General features: G+C 43.6%; 1 protein-coding gene and 1 long non-coding RNA gene across 3 annotated transcripts in view; one reads left to right on the top strand and one right to left on the bottom strand.

Moving 5' to 3' along the window:
* Positions 1 to 26,378, top strand: part of LOC137562738 (3',5'-cyclic-AMP phosphodiesterase 4B-like) — an 810,374-nt gene that overhangs the window by 754,823 nt on the left and 29,173 nt on the right. The gene's annotated exons all lie outside the window — the stretch shown is intronic.
* Positions 15,113 to 26,378, bottom strand: part of LOC137562740 (uncharacterized) — a 113,284-nt gene continuing 102,018 nt past the window's right edge. Inside the window, exons 2-3 of the long non-coding RNA XR_011030180.1 lie at positions 20,772 to 21,000; positions 15,113 to 15,407 (exon numbers count right to left, since the gene is read on the bottom strand). This is a non-coding gene — a long non-coding RNA (uncharacterized lncRNA). The remainder of the gene's footprint in view (positions 15,408 to 20,771; positions 21,001 to 26,378) is intronic.

The raw sequence follows: 26,378 nt of genomic DNA, 5'->3' as shown, positions 1-26,378 counted from the left end.
TAATTGCAGTGCAAACAAAGTAGAGAAAGTGCTCTGCTTTACCCTGGATACAGCAGAAGATTTTCTGCATTGTTTACACTTCTTAGTATAGCTGAACACAACCTGATAAATATGGTGCGCAAAGGCCATCTTATAGCTTAGGGATGTCCAACTCCAGACCTCCTGGGCCGAGGTCTTCACACATTTTTGGAAATGCTGAAATTAATTGATGGGACTGAATCAGGAAAGTTGTTGATCATCAAATAGAACACCTTTCTCCATTTCTCTGTCCATTCTAAACACTTAAAACAGGAAGTTTTTGAGGAAGGCGTGGATTACGCCAAAACCAGTAGTGTGGTTGGGCACTAGCGCATCGAGGACACGCCCCCTGACTCTCTCGCCGGCTCCGCGCGACACCCGGAGGATGCCAACACCGGTCCCAAGGTCCTGGCCGGACTTTGGTAAAGAGTGATGATGTGGGTGGCCTCCTATACACGATTTTAACTACACACAGATGTAAGTGCATCAGTATATGTGTGTTTTATTAAAGAAAGCTTAATGCACGATTGGAGCGCTTCTCACTTTCTTTCTTTCTTTCTTTCTTTCTTTCTTTCTTTCTTTCTTTCTTTCTTTCTTTCTTTCTTTCTTTCTTTCTTTCTTTCTTTCTTTCTTTCTTTCTTAACACTGGCATGGATATGCTCCTCAAGGGCTGGAGTTGGTCATCCCTGTTATAGCTTGTGAGTGTTCAGTCAGTAGCTTCATAACTTTTATTTCCCTATTAGTTTTATTCTGTGTTTATTGCTTCATCTACATATACGTTTACAAACATGCCGAAGGGTCGCATTGCTTGTGCCAACCTGGCAGTTCCCACCTGTCATTTTTTACAGTACAGTGCTGACTTAAAAATTCTGTGCTTGAACATTGAGCATTCTTCTTTGAGGCCTGAAACCCACTACAAAACGGTATCGCTAATCGCAATCGCAAGCGTTTTGTATGAGCAGTTTGTAAGTGATTTCATGAGCGTTTTAGGGAGCGATTGTAGAAAGCATAAGCAATTTGCCAGTGGTTGTGTAGCGATTAGCGTTTTAAAGTCTGATTGGTCCTTTCATTTATTTTTAATTTTGTTACAGAAAGTGTACATTAACTTTAAAACGCTAGCAAAATCGCTCCGTGCAGGTTTTGATGAGCGATTACGCCAGCGATTATATACTTTACATTGAAGCACTAACGCTAACAAAATGCTGCATATCCTGCGCTTGCGATTTTGGGAATCGCAAACGCTCCAGTGGAACTTAGCACATCCGTTAACATTAGTTAAGCATTTTTGGAAATCGCTAGCGTTTTCAAGCGCTCCCTAAATGCTCTGAAAAGCGCTCTTGTGGGTTCCAGCCCTGAGAGCACATTTTCTACATTAGGAAGCGTAAGGAACATTAATCACACAAGGCTCTGAAAGTAGCAACCATTTACTATTGCAAATTATGCTGCTACTTGTTTATCAAATGATTTGTGAGGGCGTTGCTCTGCTTTTGTGACCTCTGCAGCTGTCATCCATTGTGACAGAAATATTAACATGCAAGGCAGATTTGGAACAGATACGAGACCGAAAACAGTAACATTCAGACGGTTTGGTTTTCAGGCAGGGCTGTACTCTGGGGAGATGTATGATTCATGCTGTCCTGCTAGGGTAAGCCTGTTGCCCTCTGCTTCTGTTTTGCTCTTCTTGTTGTATGAATTAAGTCTTAATAAATGCCTCCTCTTGTTGATTGCCTATCCCATGAATGTCAGCACAGCTTCCACAGATGAGGATAGGAAGAATCTGCTACTGCGACATGGGCAATACAATTTAAAGAGAACCTGAACTGAAAATAAAAAGTCAAAATAACCATACACAGGTCGTACTTACTTCCTGTGTAGTCTACTACTCAATTTCTTTCTCTTCTCCTGCATCCCATTTGTCCACAGTGATCAATAGAATTTTCTGTCCTCCATTTTAAAAATGGCCATTACCTGATAACAGCTTACTGGTCAGCACACTGTTAAACTGTAATATCACCCACTTGAGCCATAGGGAAACATGGACATTACCTTGTGCATTCAGTTGTAACTGACAGCTGCTGATATATAACTGACAGCAACTGGTATATTTCAGTTCTGACAAAATATTGTCAGTACTGGAAGGGATCACTGTAAGAAGAAAATGGAGAGCTTCTGAGAGGAACTGACGGTGAGGTTAGTATATAATATTCATTTGCAGCTACGTCATGTGTTTATTTTAAATAATTTTACTCGCTTCAGGTTCCCTTTAAAGTGGACCTGAACTCAGAACGTCCACTTTGCTTTAAAAGATACACAACAGCATAATAACCTTTAAAGAGGAACTGTCGCGAAAATCCTAAAATCTAAAACACATACAAATAAGAAGTATATTTCTTCCAGAGTAAAATGAGTCACACATTGCGTTTCTCCTATGTTGCTGTCACTTACAGTGCATATTAGAAATCTGACATTACCAACAGATTTTGGTCTAGTCCATCTCTTCATGGGGGATTCTTAGCATGACCTTTATTCTTTATAAAGACATTCTCTGAAAATGATTAATACAATGATGCTGGCCAGCCTCCCTGCCCGCTGCACACTATTTTGGCAGTTGGACGGAGCAACTGTCATTCACTAAGTGCTTTTAAAAATTAAAGACAACCCTGAGAACCCCCCATGAAAAGATGGACTAGTCCAAAATCTGTCGGTAATGTCAGATTTCTACTACCTACTGTAAGTGACAGCAACATAGGAGAAAATTGATTTATGGCTCATTTTACTCTGGGAGAAATGTACTTCTTATTTGTATGTGTTTTAAATTTTAAGATTTTCGCCACAGCTCCTCTTTAAACTAAAAACATTTCATTGCTACAGCTGATACAAATCCTACAATCAATCTGCATTGTTTCTACTTCCTGATTCATGGAAGTAGACATATTGTTAACAGCCTGTGCTTTCAAATGGCTTATCTGCTATCTCTGCCATTGGCAGTCATGTGACAAGGGAGAGATCAAATTACAAAATCTGATTAGACACAAATGAGGGGGAATTAGACAGGCAAAACTCTCTAAATAGACACAGGGTACATTTTTCCTTTTGTCCCGTGCAAGAGTTCAGGTCCACGTTAATTAATTTTTTCCTGTTTCAGACCTACCTGCCAACCTATGGCTTTTTGCACACCATGCACGCAACGTGCATAGGTTGCAATACAATCGCAAAACTGCCAAAAAGTTGCATCAAATGTTACAAGTGGGTTGTGATGCGTATGGTGAAACAACTGTGGCCTCAATTCACGGAGCATTATCAAACGTTTATCAAACACTTTATCAAACGTTTGATAATTTACCTCATGGGTAAAATCTCATTTTAAATTCACTAAGGTGTTATATATTTATCGAATGTTTTACCGATAAAACGCTCAACAAATATATAACACCTTAGTGGATTCAAAATGAGATTTTACCCATGAGGTAAATTATCAAACGTTTGATAAAGTGTTTGATAAACGTTTGATAATGCTCCGTGAATTGAGGCCACAGTATCATTGAAAGTATGTTTCACTGCAACTGTAAAAACATGTTACCCTTTAAATACACTGCATGCAATGTGTTATCCCACCTCAAGGCACCTCACCTCAATCAATGTGCTAGCCCTATTGGAATATTGTTGCATTGCATTGTGATGTGATAATATTGTGTGTTGTGATGAATCTAAAATAGTGTGTGAGGAGCCTGAGGGCAGACGCGGAGCGGTCGACAGCCGTTTCACACCTAAATGCGTGGTGCTTCGTCAGGATCACATATAGAGTGCAAGGATCCTGAGGGCAGATGAGGAGAGGTCGACAGCCGTTTCACACCTAAATGTGTGGTGCTTCGTCAGGATCACATATAGAGTGCAAGGATCCTGAGGGCAGATGAGGAGAGGTCAACAGCCGTTTCGCACCTAAATGCGTGGTGCTTCGTCAAGATCACATATAGAGTGCAAGGATCCTGAGGGCAGATGAGGAGAGGTCGACAGCCGTTTCTCACCTAAATGCGTGGTGCTTTGTCAGGTCCTTACAAAGCACCACACATTGAGGTGCGAAATGACTTTTGACCTCTCCTTATCTGTATCTACCTCCACTGCAGGCGTTGTGTGCATGTGTTGATGTGATTTTAAATGACATTTTAATAAACTGGATGTGCGCTGCCCCTTAATTTCCACTATTGTGAGTAAGCTACTACTTCAGTATAGGCGCTCAATTGCACCCAAATCGCATCAGGATGACAATTGTGCTTGGGACAAAATTGCAACGCAATCAGATCACACCGTTCCATTTGTTTTTCTGTACCCTGCGGTTTGCGATCCATTAGCAATCGGAATAGGATCCCAAAACACAGGGATCATTTCTTTCCAATCACAATTATATGATCGGAAGGTCAATCACTGGCTAAAATTGCACCATTAAAACGCACCTTTAGTTATCTTTTTTTCCAAGCTTAGGAAGCCTAGTTTGACCTTTTTTGGTAAGTGAGACCTTTTATCCCTCTAAATAGCTTAGTTGCCTGTTTTTGTACTTCTTTTCAACCCTCATTGCTCTTCCTATAGTGTGGTGCCTCAAACTGTATTCCATACTCCAGATGTGGCCTTACAGGTGGTTTATGCACACCTCAGGCATGTACGTGGTGTTTTCAGCGAGATGTATCCATCTTTCCTGGCCACGTCATAGGTACACTGAAGCAAGATTACTTTCTTACTCCAGACAGAAGGTGGCACTAGTTTGGTTTTATCCAAGTTAGAGAAAGATGCTAATATTGAAGTAGACATTCAGACAGAAGTCTAGCAGAGGTCCCTAAAGAGTAAAAGGCAACTTCTATTTTTTTTTAAATAGGTGAGTTGTTTAAATATAGCGTTATTTCCGTTAGCCTCCGGGAAAAGGCACTGCCAACCTAATAATAGCCAGGGACTAATCATTACAAGATCCTGTACCTATGATGTCTCCACTATCTTCCCGGGACCTCAGGGACCTCTCTCAGTAGCACGTTATTCCTAAATAGCTTAATTGCAGCAGTCCAGAAATGTTTGCCAATTAATGTGTGCTTCTGTCTGTTGGGCTTGGGATCTGCAGGAATAGGAGGTGAGTAATATAATAATAGAATAGAGTGCATGCCCCCAGGGGACAGCTCTAACAATGACTAATTGGGAGGGAAGATTGGCAATGTGCGATGCTCAGTTATGTTCATCTACACAGACTTTGTATTGTAACTATATCTATCTCTGCTTAGTGTCCAAACTTCATTGCTTTAGCCTGGGAATGCCAAAAATGCTCTGTGAGCTACAGTGGTGTAGCTATGGAGCTATAGGCCCCGGTGCGAGTTTTACATTGGGCCCCTCAAGCACTCTATACGTAACACTTCATGTGGCGCAACAAAACCTGCCAATGTCATGTACAGTATTAGAGGTGCAAGAAGGGGATGGAGAACAGTTTGTTAATGATTACTACTATTCAAAGCTTCTATAGAAGTCATTATTACCAGCACAGGACCAATAGAGAGCTAATACTTCGGTTCAGAAAGGGCCCCCTTGGGCCCCTCTTGCCCAAGAGACCTGATGCGGTCGCTACCGCTGCAAGCCCTATTGCTACGCCACTGGTGAGCTGTCTGACACTTTTTATGGACATCAGCAGGGTACTGTACCAAAATTATTCCTCGCAGGGATCAGACATATCTAATCAAATCAGATTATAGAGACAAGTTATAATCCATATAGCCAAAGTTAGTTTCTGTTTCCTCAACCTCCCATTTTCCTGTGCCCCCCCCCCCCCCCAAGTTTCTCTGTGTGGTGATAATACATGAATTTTGCAATTAGGATGTAAAATCATAATGCAAAATTTTGGGAACATTTTGTGCTGACTTTAGCGGTTAATTGTCATGGCTGTAACCCTGAGTCAGGCTCGGGGTGGAAAAAAGAAGCCAGGTGCGGTAATCCCGAGCCAGACTCGGGGTAGTTGCAGGGAGGCATAGGGAGAAAGTGCAGTGCAGCGGGCGTTTCAACTCGCCTCCCTCAGCATCCAGACGCTGGAAACCATTCTTTTTTCCGGTCTTCTGAGGCTCTGGATCCCTTAGGTGAGATTGCTGTTTGTCGTCATGGTGACAGATGGTGATCTCACTATTGGGGTAGAGTGCCATCTGGAGGATGGAGGGATAATTGCAGCACTGGACCCCAGGGCGGTGAATAAGCGCAGGCGGTGTGATTTTTGTTTCCTCGTTTTAGGGTCTAAAAGCATGTGAAAAAATGTCACTGCTTGTAGACCCTAAAATATGAAATAATAATAGTGCCAAGGAGGTTAAAGAGACACTGAAGCGAAAAAAATATATGATATAATGAATTGGTTGTGTACTATGAATAATTACTAGAAGATTAGCAGCAAAGAAAATATTCTCATATTTTTTATTTTCAGGTATATAGTGTTTTTTCTAACATTGCATCACTCTATAATATGTCCAGATTACACAACACTCAGCATTCAAAATGAGTCTTTCAGAGCAGTCTGTGAAGTAATAAACTCTCCTCTGCTAGAGGAAAAGTAAACAGTTCAATTACAGTTGAGATAATAAAAGTCAGATAACAGCCCTCTCCACGACCAAGTTGGTCGGAGAGCTTAATAGCTTTTTTGCATAGAGATAACAACTGGAGTTTCTCAACTCTTCCTGCACTGGAAACAATTAGACTGATGTATCTGATCTTAATGTTTTTTTTCTTAGCTGTACTACACATACAAATCATAATATCATCATTTTTTTTTCGCTTCAGTGTCTCTTTAAAGGGGCACTATGGCGAAAAATGTTAAGATTTAAAGAGAACCTGTATAAAACAAAGTGCCCATGGGGGTACTCACCTCGGGTGGGGGAAGCCTCAGGGTCCCAATGAGGCTTCCCCCTCCGCTGTAGCTGCAGACAGTCCAGCGCTGGCTCCCCGGAGTGTCCTGAAATCCTCCCTCCACGAGCCTGACAAGCACTGATAAGAGCTGATTTATTTACCTTCCCCGGCTCCAGAGGGGCGCTGTTGCGGCTTTCCTGACGGAGATGGGCGGAAATAGCCGATCTCTGTCGGGGCCGCTGTACTGCACAGGCGCAGGAGACTTGCACCTGCACAGTAGAGCGGCCCGACAGCAATCGGCTATTTCCACCTATCTCCGAGGTGGAGAGCCGATATTGCGCCTGCGCTGGAGCCGGGAAGGTAAATATTTACATCCCCGCTATTCGGGAGCTTTCTCGCTGCCGCCGTGGGACACAGGAGGACGAGGAAAGCCTCGATAGGATCTGGAGGCTTCCCCCACCCGAGGTGAGAACCCCCCAGGGGACGTTTTTCTTGATACAGGCTTTCTTTAAAATATGTGCTAACATAAACAAATAAGTATGTTTTTTCCAGAGTAAAATGAACCATAAATTACTTTTCTCCTATGTTGCTGTCACTTACAGTAGGTAGTAAAGATCTGACAGAAGCGATAGGTTGTGGACTAGTTCATCTCCTCATGGGGGGATTCTCAGGGATTTATTTATTTTCAAAAGCACTTAGTGAATGGCAGTTGCTCTGTCCAACTGCCAAAACACTGTGTAGCGAGCAGGGAAGCTGGCCAGCATCATTGTTAAATCTTTGTTATGGAATATCTTTATAAAGCATAAAAGCCTTGTTGAGAATCCCCTATGGAGAGATAGGCTAGTCCAAAACCTGTTGCTTCTGTCAGATTTTCTACTACCTACTGTAAGTGACAGCAACATAGGAGAAAAGTAATTTATGGCTCATTTTACTCTGGAAAAGACATACTTCTTATTGGTCTTTGTTTGCACATATTTAAAATTTTAAATTTTTTTCGCAATAGTGCCCCTTTAATGGCAAAGTCCCCAAGCATGCTATCAACCAAAATCACTATGTATGTTAACCACTTAAGGACCGGCTGAGTTTTTTATGATCTGTGATGCGCGGGCGTTGGCTGGTCGTTAAGTGGTTAAGGAGAATAGTGGCAACAAGACAAACAATTTTTAAACACAGACCTTTCAATTTTTGAGAAAATGCAAAATCCCTCTCGCTTCAGTTGTCCTTTAAGGCCCGGTTCACATTAGCGTTCTCTATCCGGATTTTCCGGATCTGATCCGGACCGCATACTGTACAAACGGAACATACGTTCCGCATAGCAATGTAAAGTCTATGCAGACGTTCACACGCGTCCGTTCCGTACGTATCGGAGCCGGGTTGGATCCGGACTCTTTTCCAACATGCGCTATTTTTTGGGTCCGGATCTCCGGCCCACGCACCCGGACCGGAGCCAGACCTGAGCCTGACAGCACCATCCGGAACACAGAAACCAATGGGGAACGGAAGGCACAGAACACACTGCCTACAAAAACCTGACGTTCTACCCCACTTCCTATGCGTATCCAAGCGGCCATTTCGAATGGGGACACATGGGCCAAGCATGTCTGGAGTGGAGCAGCAGTGACAGACGTGCTGGAGCTGTTTGGCAGAATGTCGGAGGTGGAGGTGAGGCCTACAGCGGAGGAACCTGATTCTACAGGTGCACCAGGTGCACCTTCTGCTGACCCCAACATTTTTTCATTTAAATTTAACTACTTTTTGCCCACGGATCCGGATGGCAGCCTGATGCATACCTGATACAAACGGACCGGATCCGGATCTGAACCGTACGGTTCTGATCAGGATCAGGTCTTGATCCGATCAGGATCCGATCAGGATCCGGTCCGTTTACTTGCCAAAACGCAAGTGTGAACAGGGCCTAAAGTGAACTTTAAAATATATATATATATATATATACAGTGGTGTGAAAAACTATTTGCCCCTTCCTGATTTCTTATTCTTTTGCATGTTTGTCACACTTAAATGTTTCTGCTCATCAAAAAACGTTAACTATTAGTCAAAGATAACATAATTGAACACAAAATGCAGTTTTAAATGGTGGTGTGATGATTTGCTCAGCTGCCTGTGAAGGCAGGCAGCTTTTTGACCATTGTGTAGGTTTGCATGCTGCAGGACTCTGGAAAGAAGAGCTTCTGTCAGTTTTGCAGCTTGTGCTTGCTGAGGAATTTGCATACGTTGTCATGCAAATTGCCTGGCCACATTCATTGGAGGCGTGTACTATAAGTACTATGTGTGTCCCACAATGCTTTGCTGTTCATAAGGATTTCGTCCTATGTAACACTCCTGGTGGGGTGTCAGCCTTACTCTCTGTTTGAAGATCAGCTTAGAGTAATTCCTGAATCTGCGCTAGGCAGGTTTTCCCTAGTGCAGTTAGGATTGTTTATCTGTTTGTTTGTTCTGTTGCCATTGTCCTGTCCCAACGGTGGTCGACAGGAAATGGTTCTGATCTCTGTTCTTGGAGTATAGCTGGTGCAGCGGTTGCTACCAGCTATCTCTTCTGATCTGTCTCTTTGGATCGCGCTAGCCACTTTTCGCTAGCGCTGTGGATCCTTCTGTTCTGTCTCCTGGGATCGCGCTAGCCACTTTTCGCTAGCGCTGTGGATCCTTCTGTTCTGTCTCCTGGGATCGAGCTAGCCACTTTCCGCTAGTGCTGTGGATCCTTCTGTTCTGCTACTCTGTACCTAGATCGCGCTAGCCACTTTCGCTAGTGCTGTGGATCCTATCTCTCGCTTGTCCCTGTTTTCGTGTGTCTGTCTTGTCTGCTACGCTTGCTGGAGGCTCGGTGAGGTAACCGTTAAGCAAGCGCTCGCGTCCTCTGTTTCATGTTTGTCTGTTAATGGTTAGTTAGGCGTGCTTGTCTCTATTGTGCTTATCATGTGGAGACCGCGCATAACCGCGTGCACTGTTGCGAATGAGTGCGGTGATTGCGGTTAGCTAGCGTTTGTTATTTTCCGTATCTCCTCATTGTATAATTTGCTGTGCCTTTGCTAACCTCGTATTCTGTCCTGATCTGCCTTGTGTCACGTCTGGCGATCACACCTCTCGCGATCGCGTTCCTGTTTCATATCTGCTGTTGTGTGTGCACTGTCGCGGGGTGGTGACTAGGTTGGCGCACACACATACAACCTGTCCCTTTGCTTGACTCATTCGCAATCGCCTCTCTTGCGATTGCGTTCTGCGCTTCGTACAATTCCTGTCTGGCATTTGTGGAGGTACAGAGGATTGGTTCCTCTGCACTCCCCAGCGCCATCTGCCGACAGGAATTTTCCCTCTACGGGTGCGTAGCACCTTTTGCTGGGTGCCTGCAAATATACTCTTGTGGAGGATTTCCGCCGTATCAGCGCACGCGTTGTGCGCTGATCACGGAGAAAGTTCCACAATCGTTACAGGTGGTTTTTATTATTTAGTGAGAAAAATAACTCAAAACCTACATGGCCCTGTGTGAAAAAGAAATTGCCCCCTGAACCTAATTACTGGTTGGGCCACCCTTAGCAGCAATAACTGCAATCAAGCGTTTGCGATAACTTGCAACGAGTCTTTTACAGCGCTCTGGAGGAATTTTGGCCCACTCATCTTTGCAGAATTGTTGTAATTCAGCTTTATTTGAGGGTTTTCTAGCATGAACCGCCTTTTTAAGGTCATGCCACAACATCTCAGTAGGATTCAGGTCAGGACTTTGACTAGGCCACTCCAAAGTCTTCATTTTGTTTTTCTTCAGCCATTCAGAGGTGGATTTGCTGGTGTGTTTTGGGTCATTGTCCTGCTGCAGCACCCAAGATCGCTTCAGCTTGAGTTGACAAACAGATGGCCAGACATTCTCCTTCAGGATTTTTTGGTAGACAGTAGAATTCATGGTTCCATCTATCACGGCAAGCCTTCCAGGTCCTGAAGCAGCAAAACAACCCCAGACCATCACACTACCACCACCATATTTTACTGTTGGTATGATGTTCTTTTGCTGAAATGCTGTGTTACTTCTACGCCAGATGTAACAGGACGCACACCTTCCAAAAAGTTCAACTTTTGTCTCGTCGGTCCACAAGTTATTTGGCCAAAAGTCTTGCCAATCATTGAGATGTTTTTTTAGCAAAATTGAGACGAGCCTTAATGTTCTTTTTGCTTAAAAGTGGTTTGCGCCTTGGATATCTGCCATGCAGACCGTTTTTGCCCAGTCTCTTTCTTATGGTGGAGTCATGAACAATGACCTTAATTGAGGCAAGTGAGGCCTGTAGTTCTTTAGATGTTCTCCTGGGGTCTTTTGTGGCCTCTCGGATGAGTTTTCTCTGCGCTCTTGGGGTAATTTTGGTCGGCTAGCCACTCCTGGGAAGGTTCATAACTGTTCCATGTTTTTGCCATGTGTGGATAATGGCTCTCACTGTGGTTCGCTGGAGTCCCAAAGCTTTAGAAATGGCTTTATAACCTTTACCAGACTGATAGATCTCAATTACAGTACTTTGTTCTCATTTGTTCCTGAATTTATTTGGATCTTGGCATGATGTCTAGCTTTTGAGGTGCTTTTGGCCTACTTCTCTGTGTCAGATAGCTCCTATTTAAGTGATTTCTTGATTGAAACAGGTGTGGCAGTAATCAGGCCTGGGGGTGACTACAGAAATTGAACTCAGGTGTGATAAACCACAGTTAAGTTATTTTTTAACAAGGGGGGCAATCACTTTTTCACACAGGGCCATGTAGATTTGGAGTTTTTTTTTCTCACTAAATATTAAAAACCATCATTTAAAACTGCATTTTGTGTTCAATTATGTTATCCTTGATTAATAGTTAACGGTTTTTGATGAGCAGAAACATTTAAGTGTGACAAACATGCAAAAGAATAAGAAATCAGGAAGGGGGCAAATAGTTTTTCACACCACTGTATGTATATATATATATATGCACAATCAAGTATTTGAGAATTTGGGATGTTTGGTTACCTTATGTATGATTGTTTTTTCTCATTATGTAATTTGTTTATTACTTACTTAGTGCCTTATAATTCTTCACATACCCCCTTGTCAGTGGCGTAGCAATAGGGGGTGAAGAGGTCTCGACCGCACCGGGACCCTTGGGCCAGAGGGACCCCACCGGGCCCTCCCTCAACTGCAGTATTAGCTCCATATTGGTCCTGTGCTCGTAATAATCACTTGTATACAGTAGATGCTTTGAATGGTAGTTATCATTAACAAACTGTTCCCCATCCCCTTCTTGCACCTCTGACATTGTGGTTGTCATTGGCAGGTTTTGGTGCGCCGTATCAATTGTATGTTTAGAGTGCTCGGCAGGGCACAATGTAAAACTTGCACTGGGGCCCATAGCTCCTGCCCCTAGTTTCTCATGTGTGTGGGTTGGATGGCCTGGCCAGGCCTGGGGTTCTGCTTATACCCCATAATTATTGGTTTTGTTTAAAGATTTTGGTTTACTGCAGTCTAATTGTGTTATTTAACTTAGTAGTAGTATGTCACTCTGTGATGCCATCATGCGTGATTTATATGCCTGTTATGTAGGTGGTCTCCCAATCACTAAGGGGATTATTGTTTGTACTTCTTTATATTATAATGCCTTGTCTTGGTTTCCCACCTTACCTGCCCAATCTGTGTATTGTTATGACTTTCCACAGCAGTTGCTCTAACTATTGTATATTTATTATTATTATTATTATTATTGATTTGTAAAGCCCCTTCTACACCATTCAATTTCAGAATCGAATTCGATTAGATCAGGGGTCTCAAACTTGCGGCCCGCGGGCCATTTGCGGCCCTCTATACAATATTTTGAGGCCCTCGCCGGCAAAAGCTTCCTTATAGTTCGCTTCAGTGCTCCCAAGTAATCCGCCGCATCCCCGCCGCTAAACGAGGGCTGCAGAGCCCCCAAATCGCCCGGGGGGCAATCCGCCAGCATTTCCTGGAAGGGGCAGAGCTTTCAGCTTCAGCTCTGCCCCTCCTGACGTCAATCGCGGCGGATAGCCGCCTCTGCCCGCCCCTCTCTGTGAAGGAAGAGTGAGAGGGGCGGGCAGAGGCGGCGATGCGCCGCGATTGTGAAATCCCTTATGCGGCCCAGCCTCATCCTGACTTTGCCTCCTGCGGCCCCCCAGGTAAATTGAGTTTGAGACCCCTGAATTAGATCGATTCAATCCGACATGTCCGATCAGGATTTGATCGATCGTGTGAACGATTTTGGCTAGCTTTCAATGCAAATTGATCATACGATTGATCGAATCCCGATCGGACATGTCGGATTTAATCGATCTAATTGAATTTGATTCAATCAAATTCGATCGATCGCGCTTGGAATTAAATGGTGTAGAGGGGGCTTTAGGTGCCAGCATATTCCGTGGCTGTGAAGAAAGGAAGAAAAACAAACGTGGTACATAAATGATACAGACATCGATTTACATCAAATATGGGCACTGGTACAAAATACAGACTGGTGGTTACAATGACAAATGTCACATAATGAATAAAATGTATAACAGAGTGCAAGCTATGACATGAAAAACATTCCAGGACACAACAGGGGGAGAGAGCCCTGCCCTTCTGAGCTTACAATCTAAAGGATTAGGGGGGGAAACAAGGGGCGGGGAAGTATTCAGTATTCATATAGGCAGGATGTGTTTAGGTTATCTAGTAAGGAATACAGCTATTTACATTTTTTTCTTGATTAAACTAGACATTTGAATTAAAAAAAATCAATATCAACGTTACTGTATTGTAATTTGTCCATTGTTCCATGCCTGACCTTATTCTTGTGTGTATTTGTATGTATGTATAGAGAGATATGTATACACACATAGAGAGAAAGAGACACACGGGCAGACACAGATATCATAAATTGTTCCCACCAGGGCCAGATTTACCATAAGGCACTGTAGGCAAGCGCCTACAGGCACTTGAAGATGGAAAGGCGGCTCACTCCCCTCCACCTGTGCATCCCTTCTTCCTTCCCTATGCAGAGTCCTGAGCGAAGTGTAAGTGAGAGGTTACCCACCCAGCTCTCTGCATTCCACTGACCAGATCTCCCTTCAGTGGAGGGTATGTCTAGCTTCCTAATACTGAGAATAGATCTGGCTACCTAATACTAAGGGGCATCTGAAGCTACCTATAATGGGCAAGGGAACTAAGAGAGAAGTGACAGCTGGGCCACCCTGCACACTTGCAGGTTCATGGAGGGTGAAGTGATGTCTAGGGTGCCAGGGCATCTGTGATGTAAATCCGGGCCTGGTGCCCACTGTAATATTGGTAACAGGACTAGTGGGCTCTGCCTTCTATCAATTTTTCATACATTTTCTCTGAGCTAAGTTTAATACAGTTCTATAAGACTATAAATAGAGTTCTATAAGGCTATAACTAGCTCATGAATTACTGCTGGTTATTGCACCTCACTAAACCCTTCATTCATGCTTGAGCCAGTATGTTAATGTGAGATTTATTTAACACGTGAGTTGGTACAATAACAGTTAGCACCACATCTAACCAGATGAGACAAGCAGAGACCATCACCTCGCTTACCAGAGAGCAGACGCTATCCAAGGTGCTGAACATGTTCAGCTACAAGAACTATAAACACTGGCGTTCTCTACCACTGAGCTAAACTAGTGCCTTCCCCCAGCCATAGAATCTGGTAACAAGAGAGAGGTTATGCCCTTCAGTAGGATGGAGGTGCCCTGCAATAGTAGCAAGCACCTAGTAAAGAGGAGTGAAGGTATACAGTGATATGCAAATGCACTGAAATATGCATCTACCAGCTATTGACTATGAAGTTCTCCCATTAATGTATCAATCTAAAATGGCATGAGGAAACGTCAGCGCAGGGTGAAGCCCAAAGACAGCTCACCTTGCCCTAGCTGTTCTGCATATTTTTAAAACTGACCCAGAGTGGTGCACGGGGAGAGCCTGGGATAAAACTCAATGTAATACAACTGCCAGACTTGAGTTTGTACACCTTATAAAAGTTTTACTTATTAACCAGTTCTGGAGCTCTGGTGCATATATATATATATATATATATATATATATATATATATATATATATATATATATATATATATATATATATATATATATATATATATATATATAATGTCCAAGGGATTAGCAGCTCCACAAGCTCACCCCTATGGATGGGGTATAGTGTGCAGGCAAACGGAGGATTCCCCACGTCCTCAAAGATACAACAAAAGTCCACAGGGTTTGCAGCACACAAACGCTCTTTATTTGAGCCAAACAGCAAAAGGTGTAGCAACAGTTTCGGGTGTCCACACCCTTTGTCAAGCTAACACATGACAGGAAATCAATGAATACTTATAGCCACCCCTACAGGAAATGACATCACAGTTGCCTGAGCAACAGGCTAAACAAAACAATGAAAATAAATGTCCAGTGCATGAATGCATTACAATAAAGCACACTTATCTGTGCGTTCATGCAAACAGTCAGTCCCAATCATATCTTGCAAATCCATGGTGGTGTGATGCCAGTAGAGACCTATAAATCACAAAAACAAATGTAAATCAAAATCCCTATTTAAACCTGAAGGAAATAAAGTCCCTAATTTATTAATCCAAAACACTTCACGTTGTTTCAATTTTGTGATCCTGTCTCCACCTCTCCGTGGTTTTGGAACATGATCAATGATCATGAATTTTATGTCGAGATGGGACATAAAGATATCGATTTAAAATTCATGATCATTGATCATGTTCCAAAACCACGGAGAGGTGGAGACAGGATCACAAAATTGAAACAACGTGAAGTGTTAGCTTGACAATGCCGTCCGTCCCTGTACTACGTTTTGTTTCTTTGCAGCCTTCGATCATTGGAAAAACGAAACCATCAGAATCGAAAAAAAAAACCGAAACCGTGGGTGGTGATATTAACCGTACGATCGATTATTTCGGGATCGAAAAGGACAAAAGGCACAATCGAAACGAAGGTTTAAACGAAGGCAAAAACGAAACGTGTATTCCCAGCATAAGTCCCGACGTGATCTAATTGTTTTTTAGAGACTCAAACTGGACGCATATAAACATCCTGTTTGGGTTAAAAGAGGGTAAAGCATTTAGTCATCTTGCTTTAAGCGGGTGCTTTTCCAGTATCTTCTCCACTCTCTTATAGTCTTCTATGTTGCCTAAACCAACACTGCATATAACAGGCATCTGCCTTGAGTTCCGCCACTTAGCCTTCATAGACTTAGTGGGAGGATGCAGCGAGGGTGGTCTTAGTGTGTCATGTCATTAGTGGTGGGAGTGCAAAGAAGCCTTCCAGCTCCAGGTACTCCATTACTAAGGTGCCATGATATCTGAAGAGCTTCTGTTCCCACCAGCAGAGAACACAATGCTTTGTGAGGGGTGGAGGCTTTGTGTCCCCCCATTCCGATATACCTTTCCAATGCTGACCAGCAGATCAGACTGCTACGTAGAGCTAGGGGCAGGTCACTTGCTCACCAGATTTCTGTCTCTGCTCATTACTAAATTTCTTAGCTGGGGGCAGCTTCTCTTTTTAAAGTGGATCCGAGATAAAACTTTTACTCATTGCATAGTTGGGTTCCTTTCATATAGTTTATAGGGCATTCCTCAAGCCAAATACTTTTTTTTAATTTTCTTTTAATACTCTAATTCCCTATAAACTAAACAAGCCTTGCCCACAGCTCCTTTTGTGCCTTGGCGCTCTTAAAGCAATGTAACAAAGGCTTATGGGAGCTTAGTCTGGGCAGGAAGAGGAAGTGTTACTAGCCAGAGATTTCAGAGGGAGGAGGGAGGAGTGGACTTTTCACAGGCTGAGGACTGGAGATGCTATCAGCTTGCCTGTGTAACGTGACAAACAGAACATGGCTGCTGTCATTGTATCACAGGAAGGGATAATATATACTGTTGAAGCTGTTTGCAGCTAGATTTGTAGTGCAACTGTCTAAACTTTAGATAAGCTATATAGACAAGTTACTTGTTATAGTTCGTTTTTTCATCTCGGATCCGCTTTAACTCATTGAATACAAAAAAAAATAACAAGCAAGTCTTTTTAATAAGCCATTATATTTGTCCACGCATTTAACCTGTTAAACACGTTTAGATACAGGTTTGCTGTAAGGAGAAATTCCAGTTTGTGGTGAGAGAAAGCACTTCTTTCAGTTCCGTTTTAAGCACTGCAAGGATTAATGGGCATCATTATTTCTGCATGCTTACCTTGTGTATGCAAGCATATACCATGCCGTCCATCCTAAGTGTTCCTAGCAGAATCCCCACGCGGATGTTTCATAGCCTGCTGTCAGTCATTGATTAGCCCAGCTGTGCAGAAAGGGCTCTACAAGAGCCCCCCACTTTATACAGCAATTACTCTTATTACAGTAATTTCCCATGCAGCAACAGGCATGTTTGTGGGAAGTCTGTCCTCCAAAGGAATGTTACCATGATTACAAAAAATGCTATTTAATCTTACTTTCCAGATTTGTAAACTCATAGCTGGTTGAAAGCTAAAATGGAACATAACTTTTTTAATAACAATAAGTTACAAAAAAAAAATAAAAAAAAAATACAAGAAATCCTCTTCTTCCCTCTCCTGGTCCCGATGGCGGCTCCGGAGAAGTCGCACACGCACGCCGCCATCACGCCAGTTGCCTCCTGCACATGCGCAAATATCTAAAGACTGAACCAGGCAAACGCAGGACATTTATGGCAACCGGTGTGATGATGCGGCAGGGGGTGGGCACGTGCGACTTCGCCCGAAGTCACCAATTACCGGAGCCGCCAACGGGATCAGGAGAGGGAAGAAGAGGATGCCGAAGCACCTCGCGGGCTATGGGGGGGCTGGAGGAAGCCCCAGGTAGGTCCAAATTTTGTTTTTAATTTCCCCTCGGGGACCCTTTAAATGCCAGGGTGAACAAGTGGCCTTTAAATCTAGGTATAAACATGTCCAGAGATGGATCTATCCTGATTGAGTGTGGTAAGGAGTTCCATAGGGTAGGGGCAGCATGACAGAAGGATCTGATTCTAAAGGTTATGAAGCGGACTCTGGGGATGACCAAATTATTGAATACTGTTGTTTTGAGGTTGAGAGGTGTGATGCAGATGCAAGAAATCCTTCAGATAGCCGGGGGCTAAATTGTTTCCATGTTTGAATGGTAGTAGGAAATACTTATTGAGGATTTTCCATTTTATCGGTAACCGGTGGCGTGATCAAAGACTAATGGTGTTATGTGACAATTAGAGATGGCCCGAACCGTTCGCCGGGCGAATCTCTGTGGGCCCTGTACTACTTCCGGGTCGCAATGACCTGGAGTAGTACGCCTGCGCTGGCCCTGCGGTGCGCGTCCTAGATCGCGCTGCTGCTGCCGGGCACTCTCTGTGCATGAGCGTGACGTCATTCATGACGTCATGCACATGCGCAGAAAGTGCCCGTCAACAGGAGCGCGATCTAGGACACGCACCGCAGGGCCAGCGCAGGCGTACAACTCCGGGTCAGAGCGACCCGGAAGTAGTGAAGGGCACAGTGATGCAGAGATGTTCGCCGTTCGCGACATCTCTAGGGACAATGACAGGGTTGGTTTGTTACAATATGCATTTCTCCTCCACTAAAAATGGACCATAAATTACTTTTTTTTTCTATGTCGCTGTCACCTTCATCAAGAAATAACGTTTTGAAAAAAAAAAATTTGATTGGTTTGGACTAGTCCATTCCCTCATGGGGATTCTCAGTATTTCCTTTATTCTTTATAAAATCACTCCTTGGAAAGGATCTACACAAAGATGTCAGACAACCTCCCTGCTCGCTGCACACTTTCTGGCAAGTGTCATTCAGTAAGGCCTGGTTCACACATTAATTTGCAAATATCTGGTCTAATCCTTTTTTCTCTTGTCAGTTTTGCATCCCTTTTCTATCAGTTTTACCTGGACTAGAAATGTACACCTTTTATGTGAGAACACAGCCATAGAAATATACAAAACTGACAGGACTGGACCGAAAATGTACAGATTTACATATGAACACATCCATAGAAACACATACAAAACTGATGCCAATTGTTGAAAACTGACGGGACCGAATATTTATTTATTGTATTTATAAAGCGCCAATATATTACGCAACGCTGGACATTAATTTAGGTTGCAGACAATATTTAGGGGTGACATACAGCAAAATGACAATACATGAATACAAGAATGCCAGATCACGCGGCACAGTATGAGTACAAGGTAATGCTTAGTCAGTCACTGGATGGAGCATGGAGATCACACAGCACAGTATGAGAACAAGGTAATGCTTAGTCAGTCACTGGATGGAGCATGGAGATTAGGCAAGTTAGGTTCACTCAGATGCATAACATGGGTTCACAGTAATGGAGGTGCATGATCAGGTAGGACACAAAAGGAGGAGGACCCTGCACAAAGGCTTACAATCTAGAGGGAGAGGTAAGGACACGAACGGTAGGGGACCAGAGTTCAGCTGTAGGTTTAGAGCACTTGTGAGGGGTAGTAGGCCAGAGTGAAAAGGTGAGTTTTGAGGGCTTTCTTGAAGATGTTGAAGGGGGGGTTAGGGCTGCCCTAATGGGTGGAGGTAGGGAGTTCCATAGTGTTGGAGCAGCTCTTGAGAAGTCCTGGAGGCGTGCATGGGACTGGGTGATGCGGAGGGAGGTTAGGCGAAGTTCATTGGAAGAGCGGAGTGAGCGGCTTGGTCAGTGGCGTAGCTAAGGATCTGTGGGCCCCGATTCAAGTTTTACAATGGGGCCCCCCAAGCACTCTATACATAACAATTGATACGGCACACCAAAATCTGCCAATGGCAACTACAGTGTCAGAGGTGCAAGAAGGGGATGGGGAGCAGTTTGTTAATGATTACCAGTATTCAAAGTATCTATAGAAGTTATTATTACCAGCACAGGACCAATAGAGAGCTAATACTGTAGTTGAGGAAGGGCCCTTCGGCCAGGGCCCTTCGGGGCCCCTCTGGCCCAAGGGCCCCGATGCGGTCGCTACCTCTGCAACCCCTATTGCTACGCCCCTGGGCTTGGTGTGTACCTCTGAGTAAGATCAGAAATGTAGGTTGGACAGGTTTTGTGGACAGATTTGTAGGTCAGACACAGTATCTTGAATCTGATTCTGGACTGGATAGGAAGCCAGTGGAGGGATTCTAGGAGGGGATCTGCCGTGGTAGAGCGATGGGAGCAGTGGATAATTCTGGCTGCCGCATTCATGATGGACTGCAGTGGGGCTGTTCGGGTCATAGGGAGACCAGACAGCAGGGCATTGCAGTAGTCAAGGCGGGAAATTATGAGGGCATGGATATGGAGTTTGGTGGTGGCAGAGGTCAGGAAAGGGCAAATCTTACAGATGTTACGAAGGTGGAAGTTGCAGGACTTTGTGAGGTTTTGGATGTGGGAAGTGAAGGAGAGTGCGGAGTCCAGGGTGACACCCAGACAGCGGGCTTGAGAGGTAGGGCGAATGGTAGTGTGGTTAACAGTGACATGCACATCTGGGAGGTTCGTGGATGGCCGGGGTGGGAAGATCATAAATTCAGTTTTGTCTAGATTTAGTTTCAGGAACCTAGTGGACATCCAGGAGGAGATGGCTGATAGGTAGGAGGAGACCTTGTCCATGGTAGTGGTGGATATGTCAGGGGTGTGGAGGTAGATCGAATACCTTTTTATTTATAACCTAAGTTATTTTGAAAATAAAGAAAAACCTAAGAATCCCCCATGAGGACATAGACTAGTGAAAAACTTTTTTTACTACTTGAAGCTACATGGTATTTGGCATCCATAAAAACCTGCAATCTAATATCCCAGATAGCTAGCACTCCAAAAACTTCTAAGCAAAAAGCACTGTGTTTACTTGACTCATGCTTGAAGCAAATGCCAACCTTTCAGGACTGTTCGGTGGCTATGAAGGCATCCTGTCCTTTTAGGTCATAGCTTCATCCACATTGGGTCATAGCTTCATCCACATTGGGTCATAGCTTCATCCACATTGGGTCATAGATTCATCCACATCGGGTCATTCTGTTTCTGTTTGCCAGCAGAGCAGGGACTTGCACAACTGTGGAATGCTGGTTTTTACTTCTAGCATAAATGAATAGTACACAGTGTTTTCTTGCAATGTGGAGAGAAGAACAGTATAACAATGTAAGCTGGCTGTAATATGTACTCTAAAAAAAAAAAGTACGTTAGTAGAAATGAGGGAAAAAAATCCACAATTTAGCAGACTCACAAAGGTCAATTATAAATAGCACATTTTTCTTCAACGTAAAAATGGAACTGCAAAAAAATTCAGTCGTCTGCTATACAAAAGCGTATCAAAAGGAACTTGCTTTAAGCTGCACGACTTGAATCAGAACCAAAGTGTAGATGAGAGATAGCGGAGTATTAAAGAGGAAATAGGGAGGGTGGCAGAGAACAGAATGGGCTATAAACAGAAATCTAGAAATAATACCATGAAAAATAAATGTAAACAATAGGGATAAGCCGAGCATGTGGCAATAGGAGGTTAATGATGGAGGTATCTGGAGCCTCACTTTAATAATAAGGGGAACAGGTAAAAAGGACACTAATGGTGGCCATATATGGTACAATTTTTTCAACCAATCTTACCATTTTTATTTAGTATAAGGGTAAATTATGTGAATATACTGAAAGGATAATTTAGGCAGTTCCCTTATACTACATAGAATTGGTAAGATTGGATGAAATAATTGTACCATGTATGGCCACCATAAGACCCACTCCTGCCACACTTTCAGCCACACCTCAATTTTGCATAAAACGCCCCCCTCCCCCACTCTGTACAGTTCCCTGGTGTTTAGTGGCAACTAGTCCTTTGCTCCCTCATCTTGTGCTTTACATTCCTCCTGTGCTTCCCCCCAATTTAACTGTTGCTTTCCTGTGCCCCTGTAATGTTTTCGGCAGAGTAGCGTCTCACCTGTCCCAGCAGGTGCTCTCCTCAGTCAGTCAGTCCAAGGCCGGATTTATACTTATTCTGCCCCTAGGCCAAGTATGTTGGAGCTCCTCTTCCATGTGCAACAGCACCCCTCCCAGTCCATGAAGCCCTCTCTTCCATATGAAATATCCATGTACTGCAACCCCTCTCTTTCATGTACAGCTTCCTTGGACATCCGGTTCCCTTTTGTATGTGTTGCCCCCCCCCCCCCCATTTGCACCTCTTTCATATGGGCTGTTGCCCCCAAGGCCCATTCCTTTGTGGCCTTTCCAGAAATCTAGCGCTGTGTCAGTCCATGTCCCCATGCGTTCCCCGTCTTCATCCACCACTGGCAGCATCTTCTCTGTGACCTGCGGTATGTTGTTATGTAATAACATGCGCCGGGTCACTGAGGACAGGCACCCCTGTGAGGATGAAGCCTGGAGTGCAGGGAGCCATGGACTGACAGAGGAGTGTACCTTAGCCATAAGTTCTTCAGTGCTGAAGGCGGGCACCCATGTCTGGCTAACCTATATGCTAGGGGGGCAGTGGCACCCATGTCTGGCTAACCTATATTTCTAGAAAAACACTGGTAAACAGAGGCAGGAATAGGGAAGGCAAGGAACTGGGATTCTGCAGAAAACATGCGTGCAAAACACATACAAATGTGCAAAAAATACACTCCATCCAGTGCTCATTAATGTACATTGTGCCCGAGTCGCATTTCAACATGTGCAAAGGCAGTCAACATGCTGACCTTTTTTGTTTTTCTGCTTCTAAAAACCCGCCTATAATGGAGATACTCTATGGACCTTCCAGTATTATGCCACTATGTGTGCTGATTCCTATGCAGAAAAATCACAGAGATTCGGATTTAGTGGAAATAGGCTCTAACAGAATTGGATCAAAAAAACATGTACAGATAGTCATTTAACTTTTTTACCCAGAGAAAAGGGTACGTTTTGAAACAATGGAGAAGTTCCTGGGATCTTTATGGGAGTGAAAACCAAGAATATCATGCAAGGAAAGAAAACAAATTGTATTTCACTTCCAATCCTGAGGGTACACCACCCAACACAAGCTAAAGTTACAGACATAATAAAGAAGCTAAAGAACTATAAGGGCCCGTTTCCACTAGAGCAAATCCGCATGCGTTGTCTGCATGCGGATTCGCATAACTAATACAAGTGGATGAGACTGTTTCCACTTGTCAGTTTTTTGGTGCGTTTTTCTGTGCAGGATTTTTCTGCACGGTAGGGCCTGCAGAATTCGCCTGCGTGTGGAATGCAGGCGATTCGCAGGCAATGTATTTAATAGGGGAAATCGCACATGCGTTTTTGAAATCGCACTAAAACTAATGTACATTGAGCCAGGCAGTGACATGGTTAAAATCGCTGATAGCCTGCCTATGCGAAGTCGCATGCGATTTTGTCAGCGGTGGAATCCCAGCGATTCGCACCGCACTAGTGGAAACGGGCCCTAAATCATTAGTTAGTAATAGTTAAGCTCTTAAAAAATTATGTGAATTGGTCCACAAATTGGGAAAGAAGAGAAAATGTCAGTGTCAAATGAGGGATAGGAACAATGCATGAAAAAAAGTAATCATTAGGAATAACTTTACTAAATAGTGTTTTTTAGAATATTCGCCGTTGTATTGTATGATATCTGAGCAGGTGATCAGAGGCTATTAACCATTTACCGCCATCCTAACGTATTAAAACGTCATGCTTACCGCTATTAACAGCAACATGACGTTTTAATACGTCGCGCATTCCCGCCGCTGCTACCGCCGTGTGTCCGCCGCTACCGCCGCCATTACCGTCGGGATCCCGTGCTGGGCGATTGGGGAAGAGGACTGAACAGTCCTCTACCCAATCGCAGTGCCTGGAGTGAATGGACGTGACCGCGAACAGCGGCTACGTCCATTCACATAAACAGGAAATGTAACAGTTTAATAAAGTGTGTAAAAAAAAAAAAAAAAAGTGAACACGTCCTATGAGTGTTCACCAGCGCCATCTTGTGGCCAAAAAGTATATTACACCTACAAAACACACACATTTTCAAGTATATACACATCATTAATAAAATTACACTTCCAACCCTCCCCCCCAAAAAAAACACTTGTAAAAAAAAAAAAATCAGCTTAAAAAAATAAATAAATAGTTGCCTTAGGGACTCAGCTTTTTTTATTCTATATTTTATGGGGGAAAATTAATTTTAATTTATTACATAGGGGCTTGTAATTATGGCCAGAACAAACAGAAAAATAACCACTTATATTTCAAAATAATATACTGTCGCCATACATTGTGGTAGGGACATAATCTAAACGGTTTAATTATCGGGACCACTGGGCAAATAAAACGTGCTTGTTTTATCCACAGGAGAATGTTTAATTTTAAAACTATAAAGGCTGAACACTGAGAAATAATGATTTTTTTTCTTTTTTTTTCTGTTTTTCTCATTAAAATGCATTTAGAATAAAAAAATTCTTAGCAAAATGTACTATCCACAGAAAGCCTAATTGGTGGCGAAAAAAACGAGGTATAGATCATTTTCTTGTGATAAGTAGTAATAAAGTTATTAGGGAATAAAAGGGAGGAGCGCTGACAACTGAAAATTGCTCTGGTCCGTTAGGATAAAAACCCTTGGGGGTGAACTGGTTAATGCAGACTCATTGTGGGCTGAGCAACTATGTGTCCCACAGACATGCTGCAACAAGCTGTCCAGAGCACAATATTATTTATAACCTTTTTCTTAAGTACAAGTGTCCATATCCCTCTTACTTCAATTGTCCTTTAAACTCTTGTGGACTTTAATGATTTAAATTTACATCCTGTTATTACTGCCAGGGCATAAAATTCAATCATACCGCCGCTTACTCTCGCCGTTCCCACCGCTGCCTGGGACGCTGCACCTGCTCTCCCTCTGCTGTAACGCTGAGAGCAGGGCTTCTGTGTAACGGTCAGGGGACAATTTCATTGGCTCACAACCCTGTGGTTGCTGTGAGCTAGCTCCCGTGATGACGAAGAGCGTCCCGGTTCAGGAAGTGGGAGCCCGACATCCGACCCGGGTGTCGCCAGTGCGATATGCGGCGGAGGGACCGGGAGAGGAGCCAGGACGACGCCGGGGGACCTCCCGACCTACGGTGGGCTGCAGAAAGCCCCAGGTAAGTACCAATTTTGTTTATTTTTAGAGGTCAGGGTCCCTTTAAATAACAATAACAAGAAATTGTAAATAACAATTTAATTGTTGTATTACATTATCGATAAATTTACCGATAATGTACAACCTAACCTCTTTCTACTCTCACACAGAACCCTCCCCTGGTGGTGCCTAACCCTAAGACCCCACTATTGGTGCCTAACCTTGAAACCCCACAATCCCCCATAACAAAACTATAAATTTCAATGTAATCGCAACCTCCCGCTAAATAGCAGCTTAACAGCTATCGATATTGCGATAAATAACAATTGTGACCATTTTCGGCCTCAACTTTTTTAACTGCTCCTGTGAGGCGTGTGTGGGGTCAGGGCTGCAGTGAGTGATGTAGTTGTGTCTTGTAAGTCTTTGGCAGGGCCCTCTCTCCTTGTGTATCCTACTTGATTGTTCACTCTACCCAGAATAATGTGAACTTGTATTATTGGGAATACCACTCCAGTGTATGAACTGGCATTGAATTATTACCTGTATTGTGTTGTGTATCTTATTGCTTATTAACTGCTTTGTGTTGTCGGTCACTCCTGTTATCATTGGCTGTAATCTTATGTATTGTACAGCACTGCGTGATATGTTGGCGCTATATAACTCCAATAAATAAATAATGAACAAGAGGGCAATTAGAAGCCAGAAGTTCATGTGCTTAGCCTGAACTCCCAGGAAAAAAAAGGCAGGGACAACAGCCAACCAGGATGGGGCATACATGAGTCAGGACCTTGGGCTGTCATTTTAATTCTAGAGGCAGCGGCTTGCCTGCTATAGGCTGCTTATGGTAAGAAAAAAAATATGCATCATGGTAAGAAAAAAGTTATGTCATATGTGATTATTTTGCTTTGGAAGATAAGGCCTTTGAGAAAGGATTAGAAATTGTTTCTCAATCTTAAAAGTGCTCCAGCAGATGTCACCTGATTTAAAATTAATAATGGTAATCCTCTTCACTGCTACGACAGTTCTTCTGTGGAGCCTAAGAGCAGTCACTCATCTGCTATTTCTTTCTACAGTCTGTGACGTCTGTGTGTGTCTCTGCTGGGAGGTGGTGGTGGTGGTGTGTAGAATGTACGAGGTACAGTATATAGCCGCAATCTGTATACCAGGGCTGCTCAATAGGTCGATCGCGATCTACCGGTAGATCGCGACCGCCTGATTGGTAGATCGCGGCCTTATGGCCCGTTGAATTTTGCGGCCAGCAGCTCTAGAACGCGGCCGATTGATTCTGCTGCTGGCTGACTGATAGCGTAGCGCGGCCAATCAGGGGAGAAGAGAGGCGCGCGGCTGAGAGGCCAGGGGCGGCTCTGCCATGACGCAGTGTCATGGCTGGGGGCGTGGCGCTGGAAGC

This window comes from Hyperolius riggenbachi, chromosome 3, assembly GCF_040937935.1.
Source record: "Hyperolius riggenbachi isolate aHypRig1 chromosome 3, aHypRig1.pri, whole genome shotgun sequence".
Classification (NCBI taxonomy): Eukaryota; Metazoa; Chordata; class Amphibia; order Anura; family Hyperoliidae; genus Hyperolius; species Hyperolius riggenbachi.
This window is presented reverse-complemented; position numbering and strand designations above follow the sequence as displayed.